This window comes from Capricornis sumatraensis, chromosome 1 (assembly GCF_032405125.1).
Source record: "Capricornis sumatraensis isolate serow.1 chromosome 1, serow.2, whole genome shotgun sequence".
In the NCBI taxonomy this organism is placed as follows: domain Eukaryota; kingdom Metazoa; phylum Chordata; class Mammalia; order Artiodactyla; family Bovidae; genus Capricornis; species Capricornis sumatraensis.
The window spans coordinates 69,605,779-69,629,101 of record NC_091069.1 but is presented as its reverse complement, the minus strand read 5'-3'; the positions used below and the strand labels follow the sequence as shown (position 1 = coordinate 69,629,101).

Sequence of the window (23,323 nt, the reverse complement as noted above, 5' to 3'; positions counted from 1 at the left end):
TTTGTTCTTAAGAGTTAAAATTTTGATTAGTGTTTCAGGTACCATATTGATATGTCTTTACATGGGAATTTACAGTGTTCCAAGTAGGTATAACACCCAAGTACATTACATGAATTATCCCCTTTAGTTTAAACTTCATAATTACCTTCAGTTCAGTTCAGTTCAGTCGCTCAGTCGTGTCCAACTCTTTGCGACCCCATGAATCGCAGCACGCCAGGCCTCCCTGTTCATCACCAACTCCCAGAGTTCACTCAGACTCACGTCCATCGAGTCAGTGATATCATCCAGCCATCTCATCCTGGGTCGTCCCCTTCTCCTCCTGCCCCCAATCCCTCCCAGCATCAGAGTCTTTTCCAATGAGTCAGCTCTTCGCATGAGGTAGCCAAAGTACTGGAGCTTCAGCTTTAGCATCATTTCTTCCAAAGAAATCCCAGGGTTTATCTCCTTCAGAATGGACTGGTTGGATCTCCTTGCAGTCCAAGGGACTCTCAAGAGTCTTCTCCAACATCACAATTCAAACGCATCAATTCTTCGGCGCTCAGCCTTCTTCACAGTCCAACTCTCACATCCATACATGACCACAGGAAAAACCATAGCCTTGACTAGATGGACTTATGAAGTATTATTATTTCCATCTTATAGATAAAATAAGTTTCCAAGGTTTACAAATAAGTAATTTGCCCAAAGTCACATAACTGAGTCAAGATTCAAATCCATGTCTGTTGTTCTGAGTTATTAACTCTTGGAAAATTCTTCAAGAGATGGGACTACCAGACCACCTGACCTACCTCCTGAGAAATCTGTATGCAGGCCAAGAAGCAACAGTTAGAACTGGACATAGAACAACAGGCTGGTTCCAAATCAGGGAAGGAGTACATCAAGGCTGTATATTGTCACCCTGCTTATTTAACTTACATGCAGAGTACATCATGCAGAATGCTGGGCTGGATGAAGCACAAGCTGGAATCAAGATTGCCAGGAGAAATATCAATAACCTCAGATATGCAGATGACACCACCCTTATGGCAGAAAGTGAAGAAGAACTAAAAAGCCTCTTGATGAAAGTGAAAGAGGAGAGTGAAAAAGTTGGCTTAAAAGCTCAACATTCAGAAAACTAAGATTGTGGCATCTGGTCCCATCACTTCATAGGAAATAGATGGGGAAACAGTGAGAGACTTTATTTTTGGGGCTCCAAAATCACTGCAGATGGTCACTGCAGCCATGAAATTAAAAGACACTTACTCCTTGGGAGGAAAGTTATGATCGACCTAGACAGCATATTAAAAAACAGAGACATTACTTTGCCAACAAAGGTCCATCTAGTCAAGGCTATGATTTTTCCAGTAGTCATGTATGAATGTGAGAGTTGAACTATGAAGAAAGCTGAGCGCTGAAGAATTGATGCTTTTGAACTGTGGTGTTGGAGAAGACTCTTGAGAGTCCCTTAGACTGCAAGGATATCCAACCAGTCCATCCTAAAGGAAATCAGTCCTGAATACTCATTAGAAGGACTGGTGCTGAAGCTGAAACTCCAATACTTTGGCCAGCTAATGTGAAGAACCGACTTATTTGAAAAGACCCTGATTCTGGGAAAGATTGAAGGCAGGAGGAGAAGGGGACAACAGAGGATTAGATGGTTGGATGACATCACCAACTCAGTGGATGTGAGTTTGAGTAAACTCCGGGAGTTGGTGATGGACAGGGAAGCCTGGTGTGCTGCAGTCCATGGGGTCGCAAAGAGTCGGACACGACTGAGTGACTGAGCTGAACTGAAATCTAAACTATGCCTTATATATGGGAGGCTGTGAAAAAGAAGATCAAGGACTATACAAATAAACAGAAATATACTAGAACTTACAAAAAGTAAATTCACATGAAAAAGGAGACATTTGTCCAAATCCAGGCAGTTTTAAAGCAAATATTATGGTGAAAATACAGCATAAGAAAGACAAACAATATCAACAGCACAGAACAAGGCTCCACAGACAAAGTGTGGCAGAATCACACACTTGATTCTCAAGGTGTGTCCTTGCGTTCTCTATTGCCTTTGGGAAACATGAGTGCTCTCTGTAGGGTTCTGGAGCAGTAAAAGATCCTTACTCTAGGAAGCTTAATAACTTACCATTTGACACTAATACCCCTGGTTTCTTCTAACTCTGTGCTTTCATCTGTATGTAGAAAAATACAACCAATGTTAGACTCTGTAATGTTTAATAATTAGTATTGTTCACCTATTAGTATAGGGGTTTCCTTATTCCTTCTCAATTTACAGAAAAATTATTACCCATGATTCCACTATTCTTTGTCAATAGTGATTTTCATTGTTGCCTTTTTTGATGTGTATTATAAAACAGAATTATTATTTCACTCCTTCCACTATTAATAACAATTTTAAGTTTTCATAATTACAATTCTAATGACTATATAACAGTCTATTGAATTGTTATTTATATTGGGCATTTTTTTTGTTTTTAGTATTTTGCTATTATAAATATCCTTCTAAGAAGTGATTAATGTATACAGTTTACTTGTATTTCTTCATAAGTGAATTGTATGTTTATATACTTTGACTATTTATCTCTTGAGGTTTTAACATTTTTGAAATTTGAGTAAGTTCTTTATATATTATATATACTACTGTTCTATCATGATCAATACAGATACTTCCAATTATGTTTCTCTTCTTTTAATTTCGTTAGTTTTTTATGTTAGAACCATTGTTTTACTTTATGTTGTTGAGCTATTTATTTTTTCCTTTGTGATTTTCTTTACTGCCCTAAGCTTTTCAAAGATACTATTCCTCTAAAGATTTCATTAATATTTGATTTTTTCCCTCATAGCTCTGCTAAGAATTAAAGCTAATATTTACTCTTTTTAATCCACTAGAGGCTTACTCTTATAATGTGTTATAAGAGCTTATCTAAATCACTTTTTGTTTTGTGTTTGTTTGCCAGTTACCCTGGCAATTATTAAAGCATAATTAGGCAATTATGAGATAGAATTAGGCAATAAATATATTATTAATATTAAATAAATATTATCTTTCTTAATTATGATAGTTATATGATACATTAAATTTATTTCTATATGTCCCACACTTTTTTACTTTAATCATTTAATTATTATACTTTGTTTTAGAATTTGCTGGGAACTAGATCAGCATCATGACTTATGGCTTGTTAGTGCAGAATTTTAACATTTAACAAATAGTAAATTTTACTTGGTAAAATTTGTTTGCCTATGATGACAATATATATCTCAATTTGCTCAGCTTATTTTATGCATTCTAATATACCTTTATAGTTTTCTTTACATATGGCTCATAAGTCTTTAAATCTTCTTTATAAATGTCATAGGCAATTCTGTTAAATTCATCCATCCCATTTTTTTTTTCAGAATGGAATTTATTTCCTTTTTATTATGTTATTGAACTGGCTGTTAAGTTATTGAACTTAAAAAAGCACCTAATTATGGTAAATTCATTACAAACCTGAGCACATTGATAAACTGATGGGATAATAAATTTAAACAGATTTCTTAGGACTTCTATACATGTAGTGCTTTCTGCAAATAATGAGTTTTATCTCTCCCTTTAATGTATCATTCCAAAGTGAATAACAGTTTCCTAAATAGCAGTTTCCATTTGTGAATTAAAAGGCTGAGCATTAGGCTGAGAGAGAGACTTAAATCCTTCTATCAGACTTGAATCCTACTGTCAATTCCTCAACTAAGAGAGCCATCTAGCAAGCACCTTCTGTGGGTCAGGCACCATTCTAGGCACTTTACATAGTCCATCTTGCCTGAGGCTTAGAATAGATATACTATTAAATACCATAGGGAAGGGAGCTGAAGTTGAGCAGGTATGGCTGGCCTATGCTAGGCCCCCAAGAGCATTGAGAAATGGAATATGGAAGTGTTTAACTATGGTAGTCTGAGTGTGAAAGGCCATGGTTTGTGGTTCTGGAGTCCTTGACCTGGCAGGTTTTTCACTCCCTGTGGAACCCTGGCAACTGAACTTTAGCCAAGGGCCTGAGAAACTAGGGAGACATGGAGAAGCTGCATCAGCTTGCTTTCATCCTTATCTTGTACGTACACTTCACACTTTCTGCTTCCAGGTCACACAGTAAACGTGAGTGAAAGCAGTCCTGGAGGAAGTCTGTGTTCCTCTTCTCACCAGCCTTTCAACCCAGATCAGCCTTTTGAGGTCTGGCTCAGCTCACTGGGTTAAGTAATTTGTCCAGTATCATCAGTGAGTAATAGATAAGTGACTTGCTCCATAGACAGTGGTCTTGTCATTTTCCCAGTGATTCTACACCAGGGGTGTGGCTTGGGCAGGTCATTTCACCTTTCTGCCATAATTCCCTCAATCTGTACAGTGCAAAAGTCAGATAATGAATGATCCAGTTCTGACAAGCAGACTGTTGTTGAATACATCTTTTACTCTTCTTCAAGACTGTAAATTCCTTAAGGACAGACTATACTTTCCATGTTCTTGAACCACTCTTCTTACTTTGGACATGACAAATGCTCAATGAATATTTGTTGATACAGAATGAATGCATCGATCAATCAACTGAAGACAAGAGTCTTAATGCTCTTCTCACAGGAGATATTCAGTGCTAGAACACAGGTTCCTGTAGGGTCATTTCACCCTGCAATTGTGTATTTTTTTTTATAAAGATAGCATTTGTCATGAACCTCTTTATGAGAAGATGCTTAGCAGAGGTCAGCTTATCTTCATCTGAAAAGAACACTTGAGGTTAGGAAAGTAGAAAGCCTAGAAAGGATTCAGATTGGGAACTGTGGTAAGTAGACTGTCCTCTGACAAAGCTGTTTTGGCTGTTTTTATCTTTGTGCTGCTGTCTAGCAACAATATGACAAAGCTGTGACTATTCAAATCTAATCAAACTAGAGCCTGTCCAAAATCAATTCTGAATAAATGATGAACTATGGGGAGCAAATCTTAATATCTCTGGGCATGCAATAGAAAATTACCAAAAATTATGTTCCTGTAATTTAAACACAGTGTTTCAAATGCACCCTTAAAAGATACAATTATATTACTTGCATATTAATTAATAGCATGTTCTCTTTTTATGCCAAAAAAAAAAAAAAATTCCAAAGGAAGCTACCCAGCCTTCAGGAAGCATAGAATCTGTGGATTTTGTCATTACTGATGTTAAACTTAAAATCTCATTGTAGTCATTAGTTAATATTTCTAAATCTTTATGTCTGAAAACTTCTGAGCAGATGTCCCAACAACTTTCTTGGCACCTCTCCATTCCCAGCCAAAGAGGGGAGGGAGAGGAGACCTATACTGCCAATAGTTACGAAGGTTATTTGTGGAAGAAAAACAGGAATTTGCAGTATGCACATGTGTCTGGCTTTGTCTCTTGAGCTTCACAAAGACCAGCATCATACTGAACTATAGAATTACTGTTGTCTGAGACTAAAAGAGAAATCTAAGGAAATGAAATATTTTTGTCAAAAATTCCTGAAATGTCAAATTTTTTAAACTAAGCTTTTATATATTAATGAAAGGAAGCATATGGAGGGAAAAACTATAAGGAGTCAGTTTTTTATGAGCCTCAATATTGCTGGAAAAGAAACCATTACAGAGACCAGACCAGTTTCTCTAACACGAATGCAAAGAATGACGTCATCATAGCAGCAGGTTTGTGCTGCCATAGTAAAGATCATTGATGGTGCTTTCCATATCCTTTAACTAAATCAAAATAGCTGCATTCAATTGCAACCTGAGAAACAGCCAATAAAGTCACACATGACTTTACTTCCTTTTTTTTTTACATATTATACTTTGTCATAGTGTCTAGTTTTATTGTCCCAGAACAGGAAAAGGAAAACATAAAGTTAATTAAATTTTGGTAGTAACTTACTCATCATGTGCATAATTTTTACATCATCAACAAGAAGAGGTACAGGGCTCAGTTATAGAAAATGCCATGGCAACCTGAACTGAGACGGTCCTGAATTCTCTAGACTTCTTTCAGGCTTCCTAATATTAAAGTTCTCTGCAAGGTAAGATATAAAAGAAGAAAAAAACCCTCCTCATCTAAGCAACCTTGATCTGAATAAATATACCGATAAATTTTATCTCTGTGCTAGAACAGCGTGACTCCACCAGGCCTCAAGGATTTCCTGTGGACCAAGTTCCAAGTTCTAGAGTGGTTGTTTACTTCCCCCTCCTGCCCTTTCTCCATTGGAATCCTGCCAGATAATACTGTGCAAAAGTGATAAAGTCACTTCAAAAAATTTTAAGGAGGCTTATGACTGTGTATATATAACTGTGGAAAGGTTTATGAGTCACAAAATACTATAGACGTAAAGAGTCTGCCTGCAATGCAGGAGATGCAGGAGACAGGGGTCGACTCCTGGGTCAGGAAGATACCCTGGAGAAGGGAATGGCAACCAACTCCAGTATTCTTGCCTGGGAAATCCCATGGACAGAGGAACCTGGTAGGGCTACAGTCCATGGGGTTGCATAGAGTCAGACACGACTGAACGACTGACACACACACACAGTTTATTTTGACCTTGAGTTAAAAGGATCCAGCTCTAGTGGCTGACTTGCATGGGGCTGCTCTTTATTTACTCGAAGTAAATTTCAGATCAGCCCTTGAATTATGTGAGCTCAGCTATATTCTCTAAAAGACAGCCAGGCCAGTGTGAACCTGGACCTGAGTTTACTTATTCAGTGACCTCTGGCCACTTGGATCTCATCATCTGTCGCGTATCTCACCGTGTCACTCCCAACCACAGGAGACTGAGGATCAGCTTTGTGGGACTGTGTAACAGAGGTAGCACTCTCATCAATATATTTTTAACAGATCTAAATTTTGTAAGTAAACTAATACCACTTGACTATTTTTAACTTCTGATTTTAGATCAGGAAAGAAAACCATTTTAAAAACATTTTCCCTAAAAATCTTGGAATAAGATAGGAAATGAGACATCTTCTCGTGCTTTATTTTGGCAAGTGCTTCCTGAGGCTCTCACCAGGAGAGGCTGACGGCTCTCAGAGTGTGGAGCAGCCATGTAGGGATTTAACAATAACAATCCTCTTTCTAAGGATACCAAGCTCTGGAAAATGACTGAGCAGATTATAGAATACACTAGATTATAGAATCTAGTGTATTAAGTGAATTCCATTTAGGAGAATTTGGCATGTCAGCCTGTGCTGTTTTCTAATGAACATCCAAGCCCTGCCTGGTTTGTCTAATAGAGTATTTATAAGGACAAAGTAAGTTCCAATTTCAGAGAAGGCAATGGCACCCCACTCCAGTACTCTTTCCTGGAAAATCCCATGGGTGGAGGAGCCTGGTAGGCTGCAGTCCATGGGGTCGCGAAGAGTCGGACACGACTGAGCAACTTGACTTTCACTTTTCACTTTCACGCATTGGAGAAGGAAATGGCAACCCACTCCAGTGTTCTTGCCTGGAGAATCCCAGGGACGGGGGAGCCTGGTGGGCTGCCATCTGTGGGGTCGCACAGAGTCAGACACGACTGAAGCGACTTAACAGCAGCAACAGCAAGTTCCAATTTAATGTAATTTCTTATTAATATTTAGTCAAAGTAAAATGCAACATTAAGCATATTACTAGCTATATTCATTGTAGCAGTTTACATAGCAGTTGCTATGGGTTCTGTATTTATATATCACACATCTTTTTCTGGAAAAAAATTGAAGCTGAAACTTAAATAGCTTGCATGTTTGGTCTTTTTTATCCCTCATAGGAGAAATTTCTTTAAAGAAATTATAAATATCTAGGTATACTGTTTTTAGTATTTACTCCCTCTAATCTATCCTCTACAGGCAGCTTGACTCTTCATTCAGAAATACAACTCGGTTCACATCTTTACAGAAAAAATTCTACATCCTCAGCAAGCTGTACAAGACCCTCCACCATCTAGCCACAGCCTCACTAATCCATTTTAATCTATAAGAATCTCCCACTTGTGTTGTATGAAAGGAGAGAAGGTTAGCACACTCTCCTAGACAAGAATGGAAGAGGCCCTTGGGCCTCACAGCATCCATATGGTTAAGGCATTGCCACCTATTTCGTGGCATCTAAGAACCACTGTTTAAAGAAAAAACAGTCTCCTACTCAAAATGTCTGGTGTCTCCATGTTGTTAGTTTGGGTACTTTAGCTACCATTTTCCTTTGTTAATAACACATCATAAATATGTTAGTCTAACAGTTTTTCAATATTATAAAACTTACACACAAGGAAAAATCACTCCTTATTACCATGTTGGAGTTAACATGGGTACTTCCCTGGTGGCTCAGATGGTAAAGAATCAGCCTGCAGTGTAGGAGACCCGGGTTCAACCCCTCAGTGGACAAGATCTTCAGAGAGGGGAATGGTTACCTAATCCAGTGTGCTTGCCTGGAGAATTCCATGGACAGAGGAGCCTGGTAGGGCTACACTCCATGGGATCACAAAGAGGCAGACGTGACTGAGCGACTAACACACGTCTTTACCTATAACACACCTTTAGAGAGACAACACCATTGGTAAAATATTGCATAGTAGTTAACCCTTGATGTCATTACTTCCCAAGAAGAGACATTGCCAATAAAATTTCAGCATTCATTGTACTGACTTTGATCACAGTTTATATTTTGCTCTGTGTTCAGATTGTTCTTTCCCATAGAAAAGGGAAAAATAGTTTTTATTCTCTTAGGCATTTTTCAAACACATGTGTAATATTTTTATTAATTTAAAATTGATACATATCCATTGGAGAATTATGAAAATAATTTGAAAACAAGCAAAGAGAAAAGAAAAAAAAAACTGCCCATATTTCAGGAGATATCATTACCACTTTGTACATCTTTCAGATATTTTTCCATGTATATTTTCCTACAAAAGTGAGGCCATACTATACATCTTGTTTTACAACTTGCTTTTATAAAACAATACCATATTACAAACATCTTTATCAATAAAAATTCATCTTAATAACTAACAGCTAGTAGTCCTTTATATGGAAATACAGTCATGTACTTACATTCCTAATTATTGGACATTTAAATTGCTTGAACTATTTTCTTGTTACATACAATGGACATTCTTGAGGCAAAATCTTTACCTATATCCTCAATGATACTTTAGGATGAGAATCACTGAATCACATTTTAAAAAGTAATTTTCATTACAGTATAGTTGATTCACAATGTTAGCTTTTGCTGTACAGCAAAGTGAATCAGTTATACATATATCATTCTTTTTATGCTTCTTTTCCCATGTGGGTTATTATAGAGTACTGAGTAGAGGAGGATGCTACCCATCCTTGTTAGTTATCAGTATTATATATAGTAGTAGGTATGTCAATCCTACTCTCCCAGTTTACCCCTCCCCTTCCTTTTCTGCCTGGTAACTATAAGTTTGTTTTCTACATCTGTAACTCTGTTTCTGTTTTGTAAGTAAATTCTTTTGTACATTTTTAAAAATTTTAGATTCCACAAATAAACAGTATCACATACTTGTCTTTACCTAACTTCACTTAGTATGACAGTCTCTAGGTCCATCCACGTTAATGCAAGTGGCATTATTTCGCCCCTTATTTATTTGATTATTTCTGGCTGTGCTGGGTCCTCGGTGCTGCGCGGGCTTTTCCTCTAGCTGTGGCGAGTGGGGGCTGCTCTCTGGCTGCAGTGGACGGGCTTCTCATTGCGATGGCTTCCCTTGCTGCAGAGCTCAGGCTCTAGGCATGCGGTCTTCAGTAGCTGCAGAACCTGCGCCCAGTAGCTGCAGCTCCCGGGCTGTAGAGCACAGACTCAGTAGCTGTGGCACATGGGCTTAGATTCTCCACAGCATGTGGGCTCTTCCTAGACTGAGGATCAAACCTGTGTCTCCTGCACTAGCAGGCGGATTCTTTACCACTGAGCCACCAGGGAAGCCCTATTTCATCCCTTCTTATGGCTGAGTAATATCCCATCGTATATATGTATGAGATCTTCTTTATCCATTCCTCTGTCAATGGACGTTTAGGTTGCATCCATATCTTGCCTGTTGCAAATAGTGCTGCAGTGAACAGTGGAGTGCACGTATCTTTTCAAATTATGGTCTTCTCTGGATATATGCCCAGGAGTGGGATTGCTGAGTCATATGGTAGTTCTGCATTTATTTTTTTAAGAAATTTCCATACTGTTCTCCATAATGGTTGTACCGATTTACACTGTAAGAGGGTTCTCTTTTCTCCACACCCTCTCCAGCATTTATTTTTTGTAGATTTTTTGATGATGGCCATTCTGACCAGTGTGAGGCTGTCACATTTTATTTATCTAATTAGACAATACATGCTAGATGTAAAAAAATTCTGAAGGAACAATAGGATATTCAGTGAAAAATAAGCCTCCCTCTTGCTTTTCCTCTAGATATTCTTCTCCCTCCTGTGGGGTAGTACTTTTAGTAATCTTAATTTATTTTCACAGAAATAGTTCATTCATTTATAAACTTTTACATCATCTAGTATGCGTACTAAGAGAGAAGTAAAATGGTTTCAATAGTGAAATTTGTTTTATAATTTTATATATGCTAGATAATCATAGGCATAAAACCTTCTACAATAAGGTGACATTAAGTGATTTCAGTTCTGTGGTCGTGGTTTAGTTGCTAACTAGTGACTGACTCTTGAAACCCCATGACTGTAGCCTGCCAGGCTTCTCTGTCCATGGAATTCTCCAGGCAAGAATACTGGAGTGGGTTGCCATTTCTTTCTCCAGGGGATTTTCTCAACCCAGGAATTGAACCTGGGTCTCCTGCATTGCAGGCAGATTCTTTACCAACTGAGTTACAGCTCTATCAGTTCAGTTCAGTCGCTCAGTTGTGTCCAACTCTTTGCAACCGCATGAATCACAGCACTCCAGGCCTCCTTGTCCATCACCAACTCCCGGAGTCTACACAAACCCATGTCCATAGAGTCTGTGATGCCATCCAACCACCTCATCCTCTGTCGTCCCCTTCTCCTCCTGCCCTCCATCTTTCCCAGCATCAGGGTCTTTTCAAATGAGTCAGCTCTTTGCATCAGGAGGCCAAAGTATTGGAGTTTCAGCTTCAGCATCAATCCTTCCAAAGAACACCCAGGACTGATCTCCTTTAGGATGGACTGGTTGGATCTCCTTGCAGTCCAAAGGACTCTCAAGAGTCTTCTCCAACATCACAGTTCAAAAGCATCAATTCTTCAGCACACAGCTTTCTTCATAGTCCAACTCTCACATCCATACATGACCACTGGAAAAACCATGTCTTGACTAGACGGACCTTTGTTGGTGAACTAACGTCTCTGCTTTTTAATATGCTGTCTAGGTTTGTCATAACTTTCCTTCCAAGGAGTAAGTGTCTTTTAATTTCATGGCTGCAATCACCATCTGCAGTGATTTTGGAGCCCCCCATAGTCAGCCACTGTTTTCACTGTTTCCCTATCTACTTGCCATGAAGTGATGAGGCCGAACGCCATGATCTTCGTTTTCTGAATGTTCAGCTTTAAGCCAACTTTTTCACTCTCCTCTTTCACTTTCATCAAGAGGCTCTTTAATTCTTCAATTTTCGCCATAAGGGTGGTGTCATCTGCATATCTGAGGTTATTGAGATTTCTCCCAGCAATCTTGATTCGAGCTTGTGCTTTCTCCAGCCCAGCGTTTCTCATGATGTACTCTGCATAGAAGTTAAATAAGCAGGGTGACAATATACAGCTTTGATGTACTCCTTTTCCTATTTGGAACCAGTCTGTTGTTCCATGTCCAGTTCCAACTGTTGATTCCTGACCTGCATACAGGTTTCTCAAGAGGCGATCAAGTGGTCTGGTATTCCCATCTCCTTCAGAATTTTCCAGTTTATTGTGATCCACACAGTTAAAGGCTTTGACATAGTCAATAAAGCAGAAACAGATGTTTTTCTGGAACTCTCTTGCTTTTTCCATGATCCAGCGGATATTGGCAATTTGATCTCTGATTCCTCTGTGTTTTCTAAATCCAGCTTGAACATCTGGAAGTTCATGTTTCACGTATTGCTGAAGCCTGGCTTGGAGAATTTTGAGCTCTATATTATCACTTAATTTAGATTATACTTTTATATAACTTCTGTTGTTGTTGTTTAGTTGCTAAGTCATGTCCAACTCTTTGGGACCCTATGGACTGTAGCTCAACAGGCTTCTCTGTTCATGGGATTTCCCAGGCAAGAATACTGGAATTGGTTGCCATTTCCTTCTCCAAGGGATCTTCCCAACCCAGAGACAGAACCTGTGTATCCTGCATTGGCAGGTGCATTCTTTACTGCTGAGCCACCAAGGAAGCCTACTTTTATATAATATCATTTATCAACTACTGTTTATCTTCGTTGGACACTCTTAAAACTTTAAAAAAAAATTTTTATTGGAGAATTGCTTTGCAGAATTTTGTTGTTTTCTGTCAAACCTCAACATGAATAATCCATAGGTATATATATATATCCCCTTCCTTTTGAACCTCCCTCCCATCTCTCGCCCCATCCCACCCCTTTAGATTGGTAAGAGCCCCTCTTTGAGTTTCCTGAGCCATACAGCAAATTCCCATTGGCTATCTGTTTTACATATGGTAATATGAGTTTCCATGTTACTCTTTCCATACATCTCACCCTCCCCTCTCCCCATGTCCATAAGTCTATTCTCTATGTCTGTTTCTCCATTGCTGCCCTGTAAATAAATTCTTCAGTACCATTTTTCTAGATTCCATATATATGCATTTGAATATGATTATTTATCTTTCTCTTTCTGACTTAACTTCACTCTGTATAACAGGTTCCAGGGTTCATCCACCTCATCAGAACTGACTCAAATGCATTCCTTTTTATGGCTGGGTAATATTCCATTGTGTATATGTACCACAACTTCTTTATCCATTCATCGGTTGATGGACATCTAGGTTGCTTCCATGTTCTAGCTATTGTAAATAGTGCTGCAATGAACAATGGGATACATGTGTCTTTTTCGATTTTGGTTTCCTCAGGGTATATGCCTAGGAATGGGATTGCTGGGTCATATGGTGGTTTTATTCCTAGTTTTTAAAGGAATTTCTATATCGTCTTCCATAGTGGCTGTATCAATTTACATTCCCACCAACAGTCCAAGAGCATTCCCTTTTCTCCACACCCTCTCCAGCATTTACTGTTTGTAGACTTTTCAATGATGGCCATTCTGACCGGTATAGTTTTGATTTCTCTAACAATGAGCAAATGTTGAGCATCTTTTCATGTGTTTGTTAGCCATTTGTATGTCCTCTTTGGAGAAATGTCTAAGTCTTTTTCCCACTATTTGATTGGGTTCTTTGTTTTTCTGGCATTGAGTTATAGTAGCTGCTTGTATATTTTGGAAATTAATCCTTTGTCAGTTGTTTCATTTGCTATTATTTTCTCACATTCTGAAGGTTGTCTTTTCACCTTGTTTATAGTTTCCTTTGCTGTGCAAATGCTTTTAAATTTAATCAGGCCCCACTTGTTTAGTTTTGCTTTTATTTCCATTACTCTAGGAGGTGGGTCATAGAGGATATTGCTTTAATTTATGCCATCAAGTGTTCTGCCTATGTTTTCTTCTTGTTTTATAGTTTCTGGTCTTACATTAGATCTTTAATCCATTTTGAGTTTATCTGTGTGTATGGTGTTAGGAAGTTTTCTAATTTCATTCTTTTACATGTAGCTGTCCAGTTTTCCCAGCACCATTTACTGAAGAGGCTGTCTTTGCCCCATTGTATATTCTTGCCTCCTTTGTCAAAAATAAGGTACCTATAGGTGCATGGGTTTATTTCTGGGCTTTCTATCCTTGTTCCATTGGTCTATATTTCTGTTTTGGTTGCCAGTACCATACTGTCTTGATGACTGTAGCTTTGTAGTATAACCTGAAGTCAGGAAGGTTGATTCCTCCAGCCCCATTCTTCTTTCTCAGGACTGCTTTGGCTGTGTGGGGTCTTTTGTGTTTCCATATAAAATGTGAAATTTTTTGTTCTAGTTCTGTGAAAAATGCCATAGGTAATTTGATAGGGATTGCATTGAATCTCTAGATTGCATTTGGTAGTATAGTCATTTTTACAATATTGATTCTTCCTACCCAGGAACATGGAATATCTCTCCATCTGTTTATGTTGTTTTTGATTTCTTTCATTAATGTCATATAATTTTCTCTGTACAGTTCTTTTGTCTCCTTAGGTAAGTTTATTCCTAGATATGTAACTCTTTTGGTTGCAATGGTGAATGGGATTGATTCCTTAATTTCTCTTTCTGATTTTTTCATTGTTAGTATATAGAAATGCAAGTGATTTCTGTGTATTGCATTTGTATCCTGCAACTTCGCTAAATTCACTGATTGGCTCTAGTAATTTTCTAATACTATCTTTAGGGTTTTCTATGTACAGTATCATGTCATCTGCAAACAGTGAGAGCTTTTTTTTTCTTTTCCAATCAGGATTCCTTTTATTTCATTTTCTTCTCTGATTGCTGTAGGACTTCCAGAACTATGTTGAATAATAATGGTGAAAGTGGACACCCTTGTCTTGTTACTGATATTAGGGGTAATGCTTCAGTTTTTCACCATTGAGAATGTATGCCATAGACTTATAATATATGGCCTTTACTATGTTGAGGTAGGTTCCTTCTATGACCATTTTTTGAAGAGTAAATGGATGTTGAATTTTGTCAAAAGCTTTCTCTGCATCTATTGAGCTGATAATATGGTTTCTATCTTTCAATTTGTTAATATAGTGTATCACATTGATTAATTTGCATATATATAAGAATCCTTGCATTTCTGGAATAAACCCAACTTGATCATGGTGTATGAGCTTTTTGATGTGTTGTTGAATTCTGTTTGCTAAAATATTGTTGAGAATTTTTGCGTCTATGTTCATCAGTGATATTGGCGTGTAGTTTTCTTTTTTTGTGTGTTGTCTTTGTCTGGTTTTGGTATCAGGGTGATGGTGGCCTTGTAGAATGTGTTTGGTAGGGTTCCTTCCTCTGCAGTTTTTGAAGGAGTTTTAGGTAGGCTTTAGCTCTTCTCTAAATGTTTGACAGAATTCTCCTGTGAAGCCATCTGGTCCTGGATTTTTGGGGGGGAAATTTTTGATCATGTCTTCAATTGTGCTTGTAATTGGGTTACTCATAATTTCTATTTCTTCCTGGTTCAGTCTTGGAAGATTGAACTTTTCTAAGAATCTGTCCATTTCTTCCAGGTTATCCATTTTATTGCCATATAGTTGTTCATAATAGTCTCTTATATTCCTTTGTATTTCTGCATTGTCTGTTGTAACCTCTCCTTTTTCATTTCTAATTTTGTTGTTTTGATTCTTCTTTTTTCTTGATTGAGTCTGGTTAAAGGCTTCTCAATTTTATTTATCTTCTCAAAGATAAACCAGCTTTTAGTTTCATTAATCTTTACAATTATTTCTTTGATTTCTTTTTCACTTATTTCTGCTTGGATATTTATGATTTCTTTTCCTTCTACTAATTTTGGGGATTTTTTGTTCTTCTCTTTCTAGTTGTTTTAGGTGTAAAGTTAGATTGCCTATTCGATGTTTTTCTTGTTTCTTGAGGTAGGATTGTATTGCTCTAAACTTCCCTGTTAGAACTGCTTTTGCTGCATCCCATAGGTTTTGAGTTTTGTTTTCATTGCCATTTGTTTCTAGAAATTTTTTTATTTCCCTTTTGATTTCTTCAGTAACCTGTTGGTTATTTAGAGATGTGTTGTTTAATCTCCATATGTTTATGTTTCTTACAGTTTTTTTTCTTGTAATTGATATCTAGTTTCATAGCGTTGTGGTCAGAGAAGATGCATGATACAATTTCAATTTTCTTAAATTTACTGAGGTTTGATTTGTGACCCAAGATGTGGTCTATCCTGGAGAATGTTACATGTGCACTTGAGAAGAAGATGTATTTTTCTGCACTTGGATGGAATGTCCTGAAGATATCAATGAGATCCATCTCATCTCACCTAATGTATCATTTAAGACTTGTGTTTCCTTATTAATTTCTGTTTTGATGATCTGTCCATTGGTGTGAGTGGGGTGTTAAAATCTCCTACTACTATTGTGTTACTGTCCATTTCTCCTTTTATGTCTGTTAGTGTTTGTCTTATGTATTGAGGTGCTCCTATGTTGAGTGCATAGTATAATTGTTATGTCTTCCTCTTGGATTGATCCCTTGATCATTATGCAGTGTCCTTCCTTATCTCTTATAATCTTCATTTTAAGGTTTATTTTGTCTGATATGAGGATTGCTACTTTCTTTTGCTTGCCATTTGCATGGAATATATTTTTCCATCCTCACTTTCAGTCTATATGTGTCTTTAGGTCTGAAGTGGGTTTCTTGTAGACAGCATATATATGGGTCTTATTTTTGTATCCATTCAGCCAGTGTGTGTCTTTTGGTTGGAGCATTTAATTCATTTACATTTAAAGTAATTATTGATATATACGTTCCTATTGCCATTTTCTTAATTGTTTGGGGTTCATTTTGTAGATCTTTTTTCTTCTCTTGTATTTCTTGACTATGTAAGTCCCTTTTAACATTTGTTGTAAAGCTGGTTTCATGGTACTGAATTTTCTTAACTTTTGCTTGTCTGAAAAGCTTTTTATTTCTCCATCAATTTTGAATGAGACCCTTGCTGGGTGCTATAATCTTGATTGTAGATTTTTCCCTTTCAATACTTTAAATATATCCTGCCATTGCCTTCTGGCCTGCAGAGTTTCTGCTGAACGATCAGCTGTTAAGCATATGGGGTTTCCCTTGTATGTTATTTGTTGCTTCTCCCTTGCTGCTTTTAATATTCTTTCTTTGTGTTTACTCTTTGTTAGTTTGATTAGTATGTGTCTTGGTGTGTTTCTCCTTGGGTTTATCCTGTATGTGACTCTTTGTGCCTCTTGGATTTGATTGACTATTTCCTTTTCCATGTTGGGGAAATTTTCAACTATAATTCTTCAAAATTTTTCTCATACCCTTTCTTTTTCTCTTCTCCTTTTGGGACCCCTATTATTCAAATGTTGGTGCATTTGATATTGTCCCAGAGGTCTCTGAGACTATCCTCAGTTCTTTTCATTCTTTTTACTTTATTCTGCTCTTCAGAAGTTGTTTCCACCATTTTATTTTCCTGCTCACTGATTTGTTCTTCTACTTCAGATATTCTGCTGTTGATTCCTTCTAGAGTATTTTTAATTTCAGTAATTGTGTTGTTTGTCTCTGTATGTTTATTCTTTAATTCTTCTAGGACTTTGTTAATTATTGCATTTTCTCCATTTTGTTTTCGAGGTTTTTGATCATCTTTACTATCATTATTCTGAATTCTTTTTCAGGTAGTTTGTCTATCTCCTCTTCATTTATTTGGACTTCTGTGTTTCTAGCTTATTCCTTCATTTGTGTAGTATTTCTCTGCCTTTTCATTTTTTTTTTTTAACTTATTGTGTTTGAGGTCTCCTTTTCCCAGGCTTCAAGGTTCAATTCTTTCTTCCTTTTGGTTTCTGCCCTCCTAAGGTTGATCCAGTGGTTTGTGTAAGTTTCATATAGAGTGAGATTTGTGCTGAGTTTTTGTTTGTTTGTTTTTCCTCTGATGGGCAAGGCTGAGTGAGGTGTGGTAATCCTGTCTGCTGATGACTGGGTTTGTGTTTTGTTTTGTTTGTTGTTTAGATGAGGCATCCTGCACAGGGTGCTACTGGTGGTTGGGTGATGCCAGGTCTTGTATTCAAGTGGTTTCCTTTGTGTGAGTTCTCAGAGGGGCTTCCCTGGTGGCTCAGAGGTTAAAGCATCTGCCTGCAATGTGGGCAACCTGGGCTCGATCCCTGGGTTGGGAAGATCCCCTGGAGAAGGAAATGACAACCCACTCCAGTATTGTTGTCTGGTGAATCCCATGGACAGAGGAGCCTGGTGGGCTACAGTCCATGGTGTCACAAAGAGTCGGACACGACTGAGTGAGTTCACATCACTTCACTTCACTTCACTTCACTTCACTTCAGAGTTAGTTCTCTGGTAGTCTAGGGTCTTGGGGTCAGTGCTCCCACTTCAAAGGCTCAGTGCTTGATCTCTGGTCAGGAACGAGGATTCCACAAGTGGTTTGTTATGGCATTAAGTGAGATTAAGACAAATATCCAAAAACAAGAAACCAAAGGTGAACCCCAGACAAATGGTAGTTACAGAATCAGGCAAATAATAATAATTAAAATAATGGAATATACACATATACACCCATGAGCAAAGTGAAAACAGTCCAGCAAAATAAAGTACAGTAGATTGACCTGGCAAACAAAGTAAATCAAAAATTATATTTACCAGTTAAGAACAAAACTAACTAAAGCATAATCTGGAAAACAAAACTAAAGCAAGGTGCCAAGTGGAGAATAAAGCAATGGAAAAAAAAAAAAAACTAACAAATATGTTGAGAGGAAAGAAAAGAAACAATAGATATGCAAATTTAAATAGAGGTAGATGAAGATTGGCTGCAGTCCATGCATGGGGTCGCTAAGAGTTGGACATGACTGAGGACTTCACTTTCACTTTTCACTTTCATGCATTGGAGAAGGAAATGGCAACCCACTCCAGTATTCTTGCCTGGACAATCCCAGGGACAGGGGAGCCTGGTGGGCTGCTGTCTCTGGGGTCACACAGAGTCGGACATGACTGACCGACGTAGCAGCAGTAGCAGCAGCAGATGAAGATGTATATATATTAAAGATTAACTGCAAGGAGAAAAGAACAATAGGAAAGGCAAACAAAGGAATAAATAGATAAACAGAACAAATGTATAAAAAACATAATAGGTTTTTTAACAAATTAAAGTTATAAAAAAGAGACAAAAAATGGAAGAAAGAAAAAAGGGAAACAACACAGAACTGCAAAAGCCCAATGCAGAGGCAAATGTTGAGAGGAAAAGGAAGAAAGAATAGATATGCAAATTTAAATAGAGGTAGAGGAAGATTTATATTCATTAAAGATTAACTGCAAGGGGAAAAGAACCATAGGAAAGGCAAACAAAGGAATAGATGTAGAAAAAATACAATAGGTTTAACAAAATTATAAATTAAAATTCTAAAAAAGAGAAAAGGAAAAAAAGAAATGGAAGAAGGAAGAAAAAAGAAAAAAAAAAAAACAGGAAAACTCCACAGAACTGCAAAAGCCCAACACAGAGGCAGAGGTTTATAACAATAAAAAGTGTGACCGAACATACACATATACATATATACCCATAAGCAAAATCGAAACAGTCCAACAAAAACAAAGTACAATAGATTGACCTGGCAAACAAAGGAAACCAAAAATTATATCTATCAGAACAAAACGAACTAAAACACAAACTGGAAAACAAAACTGGAGCACAGTGCAAATTGGGGAATAAAACAAGACAAAACTAACAAATATGTTGAGAGGAAAGGAAAGAAAAGAAAGAGAATAGATATGCAAAGTTAAATAGAGGTAGATGAAGAAGATTTATATACCTTAAAGATTAACTGCAAGGGGAAAAGCATAGTAGGAAAAGCAAACAAAGGAATAAATGTAGAAAAATAATAATAAGTTTAAAAAATTAAAATTATAAAAAGAGAAATAAAAAGGAAAACTCCACAGAATTGCAAACCCAAGGTAGAGGCAGAGGTTTATAACAGCAGTAAAAAATATGATTGAAAAAAGAAAGAAACCTCAAAAGCTTAATTAGATTTCATAGTGCCAATAAAACCGACAAGTACAACAGGGCAGGGGGAGGGGGAAGGGAAAACTATAATCCAAAAGAATCTACAGAGCAAGTCAAGACATAAGAATAATAAATGTTTTTCTTGAGTCACTGCTATCAGAGTCCTTTCCCTTGCTGGGAGTCACAGTCCACTTCACCTCCCTAGAATGCCCTCCAACACTGCTGATCTCTGGACCTGCTGTGGGGGCAGCTCAGATTCTAATCTGGTCCTACTCCTATGGTGTTCTTGCCTCCAATGTCCACAGCTATCAAAAATAGTGTGTTTTCTTTTTGTGGGAGCTCTCAATGACCTTTTATATATTCCATAGACACAGAGTGCCTAGTTGATCATATGGAAGATTTTGGATCTTCTTGCTTAGTCACACTGCCCCTGGGTTTCAATTGTGGTTTTATTTCCACCTCTGCATATGGGTCATCCACTGGGGTTTGCTCCTGAGGCTGCCCTGGAGGACTTGGGTTTGCCCCTGTGAGGGCCAGGTGTGGAGGTGGTGCAGCTGCTTGGGTCACAGGGGTTCTGGCAGCACCAGGTACTCAGAGAGTTGGCAACTAGGGCAGCAGGAAATATAGTGCTCTAGAAGCAAACAGCCGGAGAAGGCGATGGCACCCCACTCCAGTACTCTTGCCTGGAAAATCCCATGGAGGAGGAGCCTGGTAGGCTGCAGTCCATGGGGTTGCTAAGAGTCGGACACAACTGAGCAACTTCACTTTCACTTTTCACTTTCATGCATTGGAGAAGGAAATGGCAACCCACTCCACTGTTCTTGCCTGGAGAATCCCAGGGACAGAGGAGCCTGGTGGACTGCCGTCTATGGGGTTGCACAGAGTCGGCGATGACTGAAGCGACTTAGCAGCAGCAGCAGCAGCAGCAGAAAGAAACAGCAACCAGTATTGGCCAATATGCTCCAGTATTCTTGCTTGGAGAACCCCCGTTCCCTGACAAAGTTCCCTCGAAGGCCACAGTCTACAGGGTCGCAAAGAGTCTGACACTACTGAAGAGACCCTGCATACATAGACGTAAGACTTTTTTGCCTGTGGCAGCTCTGCCCCAGTGAGAGCTGAGTGTGAAGGTAGTGCAGCTGCTTGGCTTACAGGGACCCTGGCTGCACCAGGTGTGCAGGGACAGGGACTGCTTCCACCACAGGAGTTTGGGCCCTATCAGAGTCTTTTTCTAGCCTCTTGTAGCTGGCGATCAGCAGGCCTCTTTAGCCAGTCTTTCTCCATAGCTCTACCCGTTCAGGCAATTAGAGGGCTCCCTTGCCTGGGGTCTTTCTCTGTTGTTCAGTGTGTCAGGCACATAGAGAGGCCCCCCTGGCTGGAGTCCTACTCTGTAGATTGGTGCGGCACTTAAAGGGGCACCCTGGGTGGGGTCCTTCTCTGTAGTTCAGTGTGTCAGGAGTTTGATGGGCCAGCCTCTCTACTGTTCAGCTGCTGATGCTGGTGTGTGGGGAGAGAGAGGCTATGGTGATGGCTCCACCCCCTACACCTGACTCAAGCAGTATCATCTTGCTTCCAGGGCTACCCGGCTTTCTCCACGGGCATTTCCCACCACAATCTCCTCCCTCACCTCCCCTCGATCCATTTCTCTGCAGTCAACTGCAGCCCTCGCCTTGGGATTGCTCCACACTCCCCAACTCCAGCTCCCAGCCGCTGTGCCTTCCAGGGGACCCTCGTCCCTGTCCGGGGTATGTATGGCTGCACCAAGGACCCTCTGATTCTCATTCCATTTAGGCTGCCACAGATCAGCTGTTTTGCTCTCAGCCTTAAATGTGTCTCCTCTGACTCAGACAATTGCCCCATGTGAGGATCGGACCCCTGCTTCAGTCTCCCCACCCACTGAGGGCGGGTCCAGTCCTACTAACACTCCTGTTTTCCCCCTAGTTCCTTTGTCCTACTGAGTTTTGCGTGGTTCTGTATATTCTTTTCCTCTGTTCAGGTACTCCTGTCCGCTCTCAGCTGGTGTTCTGCATATACTTCTGTGTCTGAAGGTGTATTCTTGATGTATCCATGGAGAGAGGTGTACTCCACGTTCACCTACTCCTCCGCCATCTTATTCTCCCAAGACTTGTTTTTTAATAGAAGGCTTCAAACCTACCCAAAAGTAGAATAATGAAGCCCCAAGTACCCACCTAGTATGTAGGCTTTTAATAAACAATGCCAAGTTTTTCTCTATGAAAGTTTACTGATATATGCTCCCCTCTAGATGAGATTTATATTCATTTTTGTACAGTTGAATTTTATAGCTGCTGCATCCAGTGTTATATGTCTCAATATATCTTTTAAAATAAGAATAACTTGGTGGTTGGAGAAGGAAATGGCAACCCACTCCAGTATTCTTGCCTAGGGAATCCTGTGGACGGAGGAGCCTGGTGGGCTGCTGTCTGTGGGGTCGCAGAGAGTCGGACACGCCTGAAGCAACTTAGCAGCAGCCACGACTTGGTGGTAGGGATGGAAAGTGATGGGGAAAATAAGGCATAGTAACTTTTGTTGCCTAGAACAATAGTTTTAATCTAGCACAGAAATGCTGGTCAACTCAGCATAGCTTCCTGGTTCAGTATGCTTGGAGGGATACTGAGAGCACATCCAGGATCTGTGTAGAGAAGTGTTAGGACTGACGAACAATGTCAACTACAGGGAAAGTGGGGAGAATTGTTGGCATTTGCATTACGTGGTTTTTTGATTCTGCTTTTGCTTATAAGTACAGCAGCATGCTTTTGTAGGATTCTTTTGCTTAGTAGCCATAAAAACCCATTTGATTTATTAAAAGGTGATGAGACATTTGTCTTTACCTATAGACTCCCCAGTGTATGCCCAACTCCTCCTAGGCTTCTCTGTTCATGGGGATTCCCTAACGCTTGCTATTAAATTGACAAATTTCCTTAAAAATACTATGCTCTTTTGAAAACAATTCCATGATGTTGGGATATATGTAAAAAGGATGTGCTGCACCATCATTAGGGGATCAATTGCAGGGGCTGTGTTAGAAGTAGGAAAGGATGGCACGTGTCCAGGCATGCAGTGTGACCTAGCTCCAAGCAGGAGCATGGATGTGTTGAAGTCTGTAGTGTGGTTTGTGGTCATGGAACAGAGACGAAGCTAACTGACCCACACTGACTCGAACTCCAAACCTTAAATTTTAAACTCCATGTTCATCTTTACGGAGCTAACCAATCAACAACTAACCAATAACAAAAATAAATTTAAAAAACAACATAAAATATGTCAGGTATTTGAGAACTGCCTTTTCATGAACCAATGGATTTAAGTCTGGAAGGTATCCTGGAGATCATTTAGACCAGGCATTGGAAAACTATATCCCATGGGCCAAATACAGCCCACTGCCTGTTTTTGTAATTAAGAGTTGTACTGTAATTACCGCCAGGTCCATCTGTTTATATATTGTCTGTGCCTGCTTTTGCACTACAAGAGCAGAGCTAAATAGTTATGACAGACTATACCGACCACAGATCGTCACGTATTTACTATCCGGCCCTTCATAGAAAAAGTTTGCCAACCTCTGATTTAAACCAACATTTTCATTTTAGAGATGTGGAGATTGGGAATGAAATAGGTTGAGTAACTTGAGAGAACAGCTGGGAGAAT

At 38.9% G+C, this 23,323-nt stretch overlaps 2 protein-coding genes and 1 non-coding gene across 3 annotated transcripts in view; 2 read left to right on the top strand and 1 right to left on the bottom strand.

The window, feature by feature from the left end:
• Positions 1 to 23,323, top strand: part of ACYP2 (acylphosphatase 2) — a 189,532-nt gene that overhangs the window by 149,644 nt on the left and 16,565 nt on the right. The gene's annotated exons all lie outside the window — the stretch shown is intronic.
• Positions 1 to 23,323, bottom strand: part of TSPYL6 (TSPY like 6) — a 44,912-nt gene that overhangs the window by 12,813 nt on the left and 8,776 nt on the right. The gene's annotated exons all lie outside the window — the stretch shown is intronic.
• LOC138094053 (U6atac minor spliceosomal RNA) lies at positions 7,978 to 8,105 on the top strand. Its single transcript, XR_011146195.1, has one exon. It is a non-coding gene; the product is annotated as a U6atac minor spliceosomal RNA (small nuclear RNA).